Source organism: Siniperca chuatsi, linkage group LG1, assembly GCF_020085105.1.
Source record: "Siniperca chuatsi isolate FFG_IHB_CAS linkage group LG1, ASM2008510v1, whole genome shotgun sequence".
In the NCBI taxonomy this organism is placed as follows: Eukaryota; Metazoa; Chordata; class Actinopteri; order Centrarchiformes; family Sinipercidae; genus Siniperca; species Siniperca chuatsi.
In genome coordinates this window covers 21,955,096-21,967,070 of record NC_058042.1, presented here as the reverse complement: position 1 = coordinate 21,967,070, position 11,975 = coordinate 21,955,096, and the positions used below count along the sequence as shown (strand labels likewise).

General features: G+C 39.7%; 1 protein-coding gene across 3 annotated transcripts in view; it reads left to right on the top strand.

The window, feature by feature from the left end:
• Positions 1-11,975, top strand: part of kif26ba (kinesin family member 26Ba) — an 87,804-nt gene that overhangs the window by 2,483 nt on the left and 73,346 nt on the right. The window lies entirely within an intron of this gene.

The window sequence follows — 11,975 nt, the reverse complement described above, 5'->3', positions numbered from 1 at the left end:
CATGAAAGACTGGACCTCTAATCATTCCCTTGCTTACTGTGTCGCTGTGTAGTCAGAGTTATTGTTCTCATAAATCATAAGGATGCTGTAATTTGTTCAACCCTCATTCAATCAGCTGTGGAAAAGAGCAGGGACCAAATAGCCTTTGGGATTTAGGATATTATTGTATCTGAAGCTGTTAATCAATTATTGACAGAGTGCCAAAAACAAAACAATCCATGACACAGACAAGACTATTTAGATTTTTGTCTTTAAGTTTTCCAGTTTACCCGATTGATCATATCACCAATCGATGAGTTCACTTCATTCTATATTGCTTTTCTCCTTTTGAGAGAATTAACATGATGGATTACTGAAAGACAATAGCCATTTAGAGCAGATATTAATCCATACACACTAGATTGCTGCCTTTTTCTAATTTTCTTTGACAGGTGATTTTTTGTTTTTTTTCTGAGGGTATTCCATATAATCAATTTTAATTCCATTAGTACAGTGATTCTCAACAGGCAGATCATGAGCCCCAGAGTGTTGTGAGTTGATTTATGATATAGTATCAAATCATATACTGTTCAAATGTATTGTCATGTATATAAATTATTATTATTAATATTAAAATATGTTTTTTTTTGTTAGGTCTTGCTACATACTTGGCATTGTCGGCCAAAACTAAATAGTTTTCTAGCTCATAAATTATGATTAATGAACAAAAGAAACCTACATTAACAACAACAACAACGACAACAATGTTTTAACTACTGGAATGAAAGCATGGCTTTGTGCTACAGGGACATTTGGTGCCACTCAATGTGTTTCATGCAGGTTGTGCTGTTGCACTTGGGTCAGATTTTTTATTTTTTATTTAACCTTCCCAATATTTTATAAACATTATCATGGAGAAATAAGTACATTTTGGTTTTGACATTGGTTTGGCTTGTAAAAAATGAGTGGTTATGCATATAAAAGGCATGAAAAAAACATATTGAAAGCCCTCCTGGCTGGTCTTTTGACTGCATAATTTTTAAACATGTTGCCTCTGGGTTCTGCTGCAGTTGACTGGATTTTAGTTATGAATACAGTGGGGCCACACATCAGACTCGGAGTTAATTGGTAACAAATAAGCACATATTATGCACCATGGGGCTAATAAAGTGCATCCAGCGATAAAGTCAGATATAGGACTACAGTGGCACAGAGAGACTTACTGTACAGCCAGTAAGACAGAGACAGAGGTGGAGACAGTGGGTTCTTATTAGTTTAAGAACATGACAGTTGGAAATTGTTAAGAGCAGTGGGGGTTAATGGGGACTGTCGGTGGGCAGACCACTAATTAAAATGTTATTTGGGAGGTTGGGTTTAGTTCAGGCTGATTAAAGCTTCCCCATTGCAGTTAACTTTATTGCAGTGTAGAATAAGCCCAATCACATAACTTACAGTATTGTAATTGGTGAAGGTACTGTATGTCATTGTGGAATACGCTTTTAACAGATGCAGATATGGAAATTGGCTTAAAAGTATCATTGAACCTAGGACACAAAACTATGGTATGCAGACTAAAAACAGTTGTAGGGTCACCACAAACCAAAATATCTCTCTTTGGCTCAAGGATTTTGTCAATGGAAAAGAGATTTTAGTGCTATAGTCAAACTCAAAAGTATGAATAAAAAAATGGGCTGAGGAAGTGGGAGTGGGAAAATCAGTAGGACTTTGTACACAAGTGGGTGCTACACCGTATACGCAGCACACTGGATATTCTCATAGCAATTTGACAGTCAGAAGAGTGACCATGTGCCTCTGAAATGCGTTCTTAAATCTGTTTTCTGGTTCTGAGTTTTCCTCATTTGCTTTTGCTTGGGAGTCTTATGAGTCAACTGAACTGAATCCAGACTGCAGAGTTTCTCAACCACTGTGAGTGCTAGTAAAACTAAGTAATAGAGCTGTCAATTAGATCTTTCATTGCACTTGGTAAATGGTATAACTAATGTTGTTTTTGCATGAGGGACTTAAAACAACCTGTGAAGGTGAACCCCAAATTAAGATGCACTGCCCTGTTGAATCTCTTTCCCCAAAATTGCCAACGTTCTGGTACAACATGTCCATCTCTCAGTCATTAAGACCTACAGTTTTTAATAACTGGTTGAGTGAGCAAACATGCCAACACTGTTACATATGTGACAGGTTTTACAGACACATTTTCAGTTAGGAGCTGCCCTGAATTGTCATTATTCTCTGCTGTTGGCCACTGAGCAGTGGTTAGTTTCCTTGCTTAAAAACACCTCTGGGGTCATTGTTGAAGAATTGAACAGTGTTGCACAGTCATTTTAGCCAGTCGGGATTTCCTGGCTGGTTTTCTTTCTTACAGTGTGGTTTCTTCCTCATACTCTTCTTATAAGAGTGAACTGACCTACGCAGATGTTTTGTGTCAGGGAAAATCTGAACTCATGTCCTTGTTGAAGAAATGTGACCTAATAATCCTTCTCCTTTACCAAATGTGCCAGAGCAGCACTTCAGCTGTGTGTGTGTCTGTGTCCCTTCTCGTTGTACTGTCAGCATGAGACCTATGTTATTCCCACAGGGCATTGGGACATTTATGACCCCTCACCACTAGAATAAAAACAGACATCCACCAACGTATATAGCCCCCCAACACACACACACACACACACACACACACACACACACACACACACACACACACACACACACACACACACACACACACACACTGAACTGCAGACATCCAAACAGCAAAATATTCAACAGTAAGACTGGTGAAGGTCATCATTAGCATAGTATTAACAGCCTGTGGAGTGTGTGCCGGTGTGTGTGGCTAGCATGGGTCAAGCATGACCTATCATGTATTCATATCCAGAGACAAAGACAGGTCTGCATGGTTCAGAGATGTGTGTGTGTGTACTTGTACTTGCTACAGAGTGAGGATTGAAACACGTGTTTTACCTGCAGAGTGAGGACATTTTTGGAAAGTGATGACATTTTGGCCAGTCCTCACAACTTCAAAAGGCTGTTTGAAGGTTAAGACTTGGTTTTAAGGATTAGGTTAGATTTAGGGTTAGGGTTACGCATTTAGTTGTGATGGTTAAGGTTAGGGTAAGGGGCTAGGGAATGCATTATCTCAATGATGGTCCTCACAAAGATAGAAGTACAAGGATTTGTGTGTGTGTGTGTGTGTCTCAGTGTGTTCATTTGTGTTTGTTGGGCATTTAGCATGTTTGTGCAGCAGTTTGTTCTGTGAAAACAGAAACACGCACCCACACACACGTGTCCATGTTAGAATTTGTCACTATGCTTAAATGTCAAGATATTAGATTGCTGCTGACAGACCAGTGTTTGTGTGTGCTCATCTACTAGTTTTTTTGGATAAGCAACTATTAGTTAGTGCAAACAAAGTGTTTTTTTGTGCAGTGTTTATTTGCTGTCTATTGTATGTCATTGAGAAGGGACCTCATTGATGCATTCAGTCAATCATTCAAGAGTCGTCTGCTCCCTAGTGGCTCCAAGGAGACATGACAGTTTACAGATCAAGAGATTAAAGGGAGATAAAGATGGAGTGAGAGAGTTATTGATGGCGAACATATAGCATCTGCGTTTTCTTCTGATGTGACTGAAATGTTATTTTCAAATTAAACTGAAATCCATTTCAGGTGATATTGTCCATATACCTTTATTGCTGCTGTTACTCAGTCAGCTGGCTACAGGAGGAAGAGAGGGAGAGACAGAGGCAGGTCATATTGCCGGAGGCAGTATGGCCGGGTGTGTGGAGCAAAAGAGTGTTCTGTTGAGGGATTAGAATGAGCAGAGTAGGTTTTCAGGTTTAGATGCACACACACACACACAAAAAATGCATACACACTTGTAACCACGGGACTCAAAAGCACATCTGGCTACACAGCTGTAGTCACTTAAGGCCTCTGTCCCTGCTTTGCTGGTGTGTATATCCGTATGTCTGTCTCTTTGAGTGTATTCATCCCTTATATCCACACCCAAATCATAAATGGATGTAGGGCGATCTGTTTTTGGTTGGTCCAGTTCAGCTCAGGAAAGTGGGTCACTTTGCATGTGTATGTGTTTTAGTCACCAACAAAGTGTCTGTTTCAGATCAGCTGAAAGTCAAAACCATGTATGTTTATAAAGTGAAACATATACAGTTCCACTTCAGACATAAAAATGAAACCTTAAAAGGGCATGTTTGTGAATATATTCACTCCCTGAGGACCTCTTACTGGCAACTTGAGATTTATTGAGATTGCTTTCATCTGTACTTTTTTTGTAAATTTGAACATTATGTGAAGTACAAAGTACTGGGGATTGGAGTTTTTACATAAATATATGCACTTAAAATGTTTATATTAGCAGACCCATTGATGTATCTGCCTAGATTTGGCTGTAGATTACACAGCTGCCAGCAGCTTCTACAGTACATAGATTGTGGACTTTAATGCACATTACACATTGCTGGGATCACACATACAGTGCAGTGACATGAAGACCAGAAAGCTTGCTATGGCATATGGGGGAATAATTTTTCCTGTTTTTGTTGTTCATGAAAAATGTTTGGCCAACTTTAGTGCCTGTTACTGTAAACCCAAACAAAGCCAAAGGTTATCAATCCAGAACTATTTCTCTCTATCTTTCTCTCTCTGCTTACCCTTGCAAACAAACCAGCTTCCTTATCCAAGTCACTATCTAACTATACAATTAAATCATGTTAACCACCATTAACATTAACACATAACCTAGTGAGTATAGCTTTACATAAACCTGGCAGAATTGAGTTTGTGGTGAATTTAGGTGGAAATTGTCTTCTCATACATGTCCTCTGTACCTGGACAATTTAGATTATAAACTACTCTACAAAGTGTTAGTGTCTCTTACTGTAGCTCTGAGTTGGTGACTTCTTGGTCTACTGAATTTAACAGAACTTCATTTTTGAGAAACAGCAAATTACTAGTCATTTTAAGTGTTGAATGTAGTTGAAGCAGTAGTTTTTAGGAAATAGTGAGCCTTCTGGTGCAGAAACAGTTCTGATTCCAGTTTCTCAATGAGAGGATTTGCTGCTTTTCTTTGTTTTATATCAATGTAAATTCAATATCTTTGGGTTTTGGACTGTTGGTCGGATAAAAAAAGCCATTTGAAGATGCCACTTGTGGCTTTTGTAACTTGTGATGGCATTTTTCACCCTTTCCTGACATTTTACAGAAAAAATGAATGGAATAGATTTATCAATAATGGAATCAATTGTTAGTTGCAGCCCTAAATACATGCCAATGTAATTGTCATACACTGCACCGGTGGATGATATGGTATGTTCAGCACTGTCTATAATTAAAATCTACAGTACATACCTGGCACAATCATTCTCCAAATATAAAGAATAACAAGCTTTTAAATACGCTGTCCTAAACACCCACATCCTTTCAATTAGATGCAGAATTACCGCTGAAAGTATTAACCCTAAGGTTGTCAATCAAATAATTTTAATACCCAACATAATCAAAAAGGCCCTTATCAGGAGATGTTAGTAGTACGTGTCACCATCAAGTGAACTAGAGACTGAGGTGTAGAGCTTATGATCTATCTGCTGTTTCAGATGCCTTTCCAACCCAAAATAACAAGTGGGGTTAACACTCTTGTGGATATAATCAATTTAACTAATCCCAGTCAATAGGTAATTTTCACCCAAAGCCAGTCATTTGTCTGGAATTAGTCTACTTATCCGATCAAATGGTGGAGTATTATTTCTCTTCAGTCTGTCCATAAAGGGATGTATTTCTGCACACAGGTAGCTAGCTATCCTGTAATAACCAAATCCCATAACACTACAGAAGCAGGCCTCCGGTAACCACGGCAGCTGGTGTTGCCACGGCAGCGACGTGTGACAGATGTGAGCTGCATACATATCTCCATCAGCGTTAATGGGCTCCTCATAGCTGTGTGTGTGTTGGTGAGAGGCAGAGAGAGGGTGAAAATATATGGAGTCCATGTGAATAATAGCTCGTGTTAGCATGCATGTGTGTGTTTTTGGCAAGAGGTAAGAGAGAATATATATATATATAGTTACAGTAGTGTGATAGTGTGTGTACGTGTGTGTGTGTGAGAAAGAGAGAGAGAGTGATCATACCCTCCTAATGCCTTTCAGGTGTGAAAGACATTACCATATAAAGAGGTGGCTTCATCAATAACAGCAAGACGGTGTGGATATATGGGTGTGTGTGTGTGTGTGAGGGCATAGATGCTGATGCAGGCTGAATTGAAGAGCTTCTCACTGGGTTTATGTCAATTTGACCCATCGCCAAGCCCACACACATAAACATCAGGATCTAGTATTACTTACTGTACATTCTCTATTTCAATTCAATAACTTATTTTATTTATCAGAATCATTATTGTTAAAATAACACCCAGTGACCCTTAAATCAACAGTCCTGTGAAACATACAGCCTAGATGGATACTACAGTGTCCAAAGTTTACTGAGAAAGATACGGCAAACAAAAATCATCCAAATGAGGCCAAAATGCCTCGTTGATGAGATGGCTCAGGAAACTGGCAGAACTCCTTCAAGCTAACAGATGGGCCTATATGTAAGTGTGGAAATAACATCTAACAGAGATCAGTGATCTAATGGGGAGGTCTCTTCAAGGAACATAATTATATTTAATGTTAAAAAATGTTGGGCTTTTCACTGGTGCTAAACTCATACAGGTGTTAATTTGTACTAAAGAACACTAGCAGGCTTGAAAATTATGTCTGACCATGTGCATTGTTAGGACCATTGCCCAGCCTCTTTCAAATAGCTGCTGTTAGTGAGATAATGTACAATCTCATGAAGCACAGAGCGTCTAACGATAAACACAGTGACTTTCCCTCTACTCCTGTCATCTACACAGTCTACAGATCTCAACCAGTAGAGCCCCTTTGGGGATGTGGTGGAACCAACATGAACATCCTGCTTAAGATCCTGCAGGAACAAATTTGCATCGACCAAGATCCCTGTGGAATTTCCCTGCACTTCATGTTATCTATACCTTGAAGAACATACACAGTTATGGAGACAAAAGACATCCAACCCAGTACCCGTTAGATGTACTTGTTGCCAGTGTCTGTGCAGCATCTTTTGCTGTTTTCTTGATATCACACCCCTTTTTCTTGTCCTCTCTCTCTCTCTCCTGCCTTATTGTCTGCATCTCACTCTCTCATTTTGCATGCTTGCAGATATTGCCATGCATACCAGCATCATAGACACACTAACACACAATTTTCTTTCTCTCTCACACACACATTCGCAATCTTTTTTTCTAAATTAGGCTCTGGAGAAAGGTAGGAGAATGAGAGAAACAAAGATTAAAATTTAGAGAAGTAGAGGGAGGAAGAAGAGGAGAGTGAGGAGCAGGGGGGGAAAAAATGAGTAGTTAGAGAAAAGAAGGAAGACCCTTTTCCCTAATAGCACTATCATTGTCATTACAACCACTGACCCAGAGCGGACACACTTAATTAGACTAACTACCCCAGCCAGTAGACTGCCACAGTCAACACACTGTGTGTGGGTAACCTGTCTGTCTATGAAGAGCCAGAAAAACTACAAATAGCTCTGCCAGTTCCAAAACACAGCAGATGATAAATTTGAGTTTGCCAATGTGCATTAATTAGGAAATTTAACACAAAACACACATTATTAGATCCAATAGATGGATGTGCAAAGTGCCATGTGTTTGCACAGTGGGTGCCATTACTAGTTTGCTTTATTTGGAAAGAAATTAAAGGGACTTGGCATTAGATAGTGAATGCTTTGAAATGTTTTCATTGCTTTGTTTTTCTTAGCCATGTGTCCCATTTAATGACTTCCTGGTAAGTTAAGGTTAAAACATACATATATGAGATGGGACATCCTGGTGGTCGAGTGGTCTTGATTTTGGCTGGGGAGATTTTTTATCACCCCGATCTCTCTCTTTCCCCTTATTTCCTGTCTTTCTATACCGTCATCTCTCAAATAAGGTCAAAAATAATAAAACATATAGATATATCCAATAAACAGTTGTAGTCCACAAAGCAGTGAGAAAGAAAAGACATTTTTTACATTTATTGCACCCCTCATACAGTACCTCACAGACTCAAAGACCAAAACAAACATACCCACCACTCCTGCACACCGAACACATTGCAATAACAGGCAAATCGCACGTATGAGTGAACACACACTGGCACACAACAGTGTGTACAGATGCTCACACAATACACACACCAAGGCAACCCGAGGTTCATATGAAAACACACACAAATGAACAAACACACACTGGCATGTGTGTATGTGCACTACTAAGAACACGTGTACACTGCTGGATGGTGGTGAAAGTGGCAACAGCACCTGCTGCCATGAGGTCCGTAGCTACCATGGCAACTGCCTCTCCATCACCTCCACAATACAGAAATAAGTGGAGAACACTATACAGTAGTTATGCATCTGTCTCCTCTGTCTGTCTCCTCCTGTTTAGATTTTCATATATGGTATGTCTGCGTGTGCGCTGATATAAAGTTTGAGATTCTGTATGTGCATATTTGTCTATCTTTCTGTCTGTCTGTCTTGCAAAATGTGCTGTGCCACTGTTTTTCTTTCCTGTGTGTTTTCCTTTTAAAAGTTTTTTGGTTCCATCATCCAGAGCCAAGATGGAAACTGAAAATGTCCCAGCGTTCCAGCAGCCGTAGGGGCCAGCTCCAGCACTCTGTGACACTGTGAAGTCTCGCTCGCTGAACGGTTTATTTGAAGACCTGCTAACAACACTTTTAACATTGGCCAGCACAGAAGCACGCGCATGCACTCACACAAACACACCTCGCACACATGCACGCACCATCACAGGCTATCACATAGTCAGAAATAACACATCTATCTTCAGCATCTCACACTAGGAAAATCTCATGACAGGCAGAGGTGGGAGTGATAGGGAAGATGTGTACGTGTGTGTTTGTGTGTGTGTCTCTGTACTTTACTTTATCTTTGTGGAAACTAATTTAAGTTTTCAACTTTCAAAGTAAGGGCACTTGCAAAGTGAGGACATTTTGGTTGGGCCTTATTTCTTCAAGGGACTATTTTAGGGTCAGGATTTTAGGATTACATTAGAACGATAAAGATACAGTATGCATGTGTGCATGTTGGGGTTTCAAATAAGGGGAAATTTCTCCTCATAGTTCTATATCTAATAATCAAACTTTATTTATTTAGCACCTTTGCATACACAATAGTGCTGAAGTGCAAAATTTGATTGACAAATAGTTAATACTAAAATACTATAATACAATGGCACAGCTATAATGCTATATATACAATTCAATAAAAATATCTTAACTAACTAGTGAAAGTAGCAACTCTGACCTGTGGGCCTGACTTTACCCTTATTAAAAACACACTTTCTGCCACCTTGATTAGTCCAGTAAACAGCTGCTTTAACAGTCAACCTGCTGCATAACAAGTCAGGTGGTTCTGTGAGCTTTGTTCATATATATTGTCTGGATGGTGATGTTTGGATGTGTAGCAGTGTGGGATGAATATAAAAGAAGGGATGAAGTCATTGTGATCGTCATCTGTTCAATACAGATGAAACAAGAGAAGCTTGAAGCACCGCTTAGAGGGGGAAAGATCTATTTGTTTCCTGTCAAACACAGACATACATATATACATACATGCACATAGAGACTCCTGCAGCCTTGTTGCAGTGCTTGTGTTGGCTAGCAGGTTTATTTACAGAGCATGAGCTCACTAATGTCTAATAGTGTGAACAACCGCTTCTGTGCCTTCAAAACCAATTAAGGTGTTTCAGGGTCTGACAAATGTCATGACAACAAGCTAAAGATTATATTTTAAACAATATTTGAAAATTTGCAAGAGACTCCCAAAGTTTTACATATTTAATTCCAAAATGCTATACACCTCAACTATAGAGGTTTAATGTTGCCTGGTCCGTATAATCATGTGTGATTTTGCTTTAAGGTTTATACAAGGTTTAAAGGTTCTTTTTTTAGAGCACAGCTGTTTTTGGTATTGTAAATACTGGATACCTCATCCCAACAGTATTGGAAGCTGGAAAGAGGGATATGGAGCACAGAGAAGATGAGATGGATGTAGAGAGGAGAAAAGAAAGAAGTAGAAGGAAAGATGAGTGTGTGGGAAGAGATGATGTAGTTTCCTTTACAAAGGTGCAGTGGCCTTGTACACTGTGTGTGTGTGTGTGTGTGTGTGTGTGTGTGTGTGTGCGTGTGCGGGCATTTACTGTGGCAACAGACCTACCTTTTAGGGTCAAAATTAGAGCCAGGGCTCTGCCAGTCAGTCGTTCATGTTTTACAAGTACTGTAATGACATTCCTGTTCTAAATACACTGCACTGCTAGGCTGCAAATTTGTGTGTGCATGTGCGTACATTCCTAGCTTAACTATATAGGTTAAGAGGCAGGCTAATGCCAAAGATAGGATGAGAAGAGAACTCCCTGTGTGTGTGTGTGTGTGTGTGTGTGTGTGTGTGTGTGTGTGTGTGTGTGTCTGTGTGTATTTTAAGCAGCACTATGAGTCTATTGTGTCAGAGCATTGTAAAGGGCAGGAGGTGAAACGAGAACAAGGCTGACATTTAAGCTGTAGTTTCCAGTCCGCTCCATGGCAGACTTCACTGCAGTCATTGTGGATCAATTACTGTAGTATTAAAAAAAGCCTTTTATTATTTTATGGGGCTCCAATATTAGAAATGTTTTTAAAAACCTTGACTTCAAAGTTTATCTATTTCTGCAGAATTTAACATCTGCCTGTGATAAAAGTGATGCACTACATGCTGTATGGTTCTGAAACACTGTGTGTTTGTACAGTTTGTATTATAGCCTCTAGGCAAAGTAAGCTAATTCATAACAAACAAATCTTTGGTAGTTGATTTGTTCTCTGCCAGGCTCTTTCCATTTGTCATCACTCCCTCACCCAGTACTGAGTAATAGACATAAATATCATCCACTTTCTCCTAATGCTCATCATCCATCTCAGCCCAGCAGCATCCCCTCTATCCTCACATCATTCGTCTCTCCAGCTTATCAACAAGATGGAGGAGGAGGAAGATAAAAGAGAGAGAGAGGGAAGGAAATAAAGAGAAAGAAAGAAACTGGTCAAAGTAGAGGTTTAAAGAAAAGGAGAGCCAATAATTCATATAGGCTACACAAAGCTAGCAAGGCATAGATGGAAAGAGATAGAGTGTGTGTGTGTGAGTGAGAGAGAGAGAATTAAATTGGCTGTTTGTTCCCAGTCTGTGCTTCAATCAGACACAGAGAATAGCCTCTAGCCGTTAAACTTTCCAATTACCTTGAGCAGATGGAGCCTGCGGGGCTCAATTTAGAGGGTTTGAAATGGTTGTTGTTGTTTACTGTTATGTGCTACTGACTGTACACCAGGCTACATACAATGTCAGAGAGGGAGTCAAACTGCAGGGTTCTCCCTCTTTAATCTTTACCTCCGTATATCACTGTATCTCCCCTTTTTACGCTTTATTCTGTCTCACTGAATCTCCTATTGGAGATCTGATATCTAAGCATAAGCAATATCTCACTGATCATATCTTCTGGAGCTGCAGCAGTCTAGCAGTTGGTAATGCGAGCCTGTGGCCAGATGGTTGTCCATGTGAAACTTGGATGAATAGGTCTCCCCTCTCTCAATAACAACTGTGCTCTTGAGCAAGACTCTTCAACCTCAGCTGCTCCCCTCGAGGAGCTCAGTGGCCAACAGTGGAGCACTGTGGTTGCTTTACGGAGCTCCCATGTATGAATGAGTACTACTGTATGATTATGAATCCTGGAAAAGAGTAAGCACGCTCAGTTGACTTTCATGGATACAGTATAGGACTATTAAAAAAGTGTTTTAGTTTTAGAGGCTTGCAGGATGATTCAAGCACACCCTGAGGATGTTTAAGGTTTATGTTAAAACACATAAAACCTCTTTG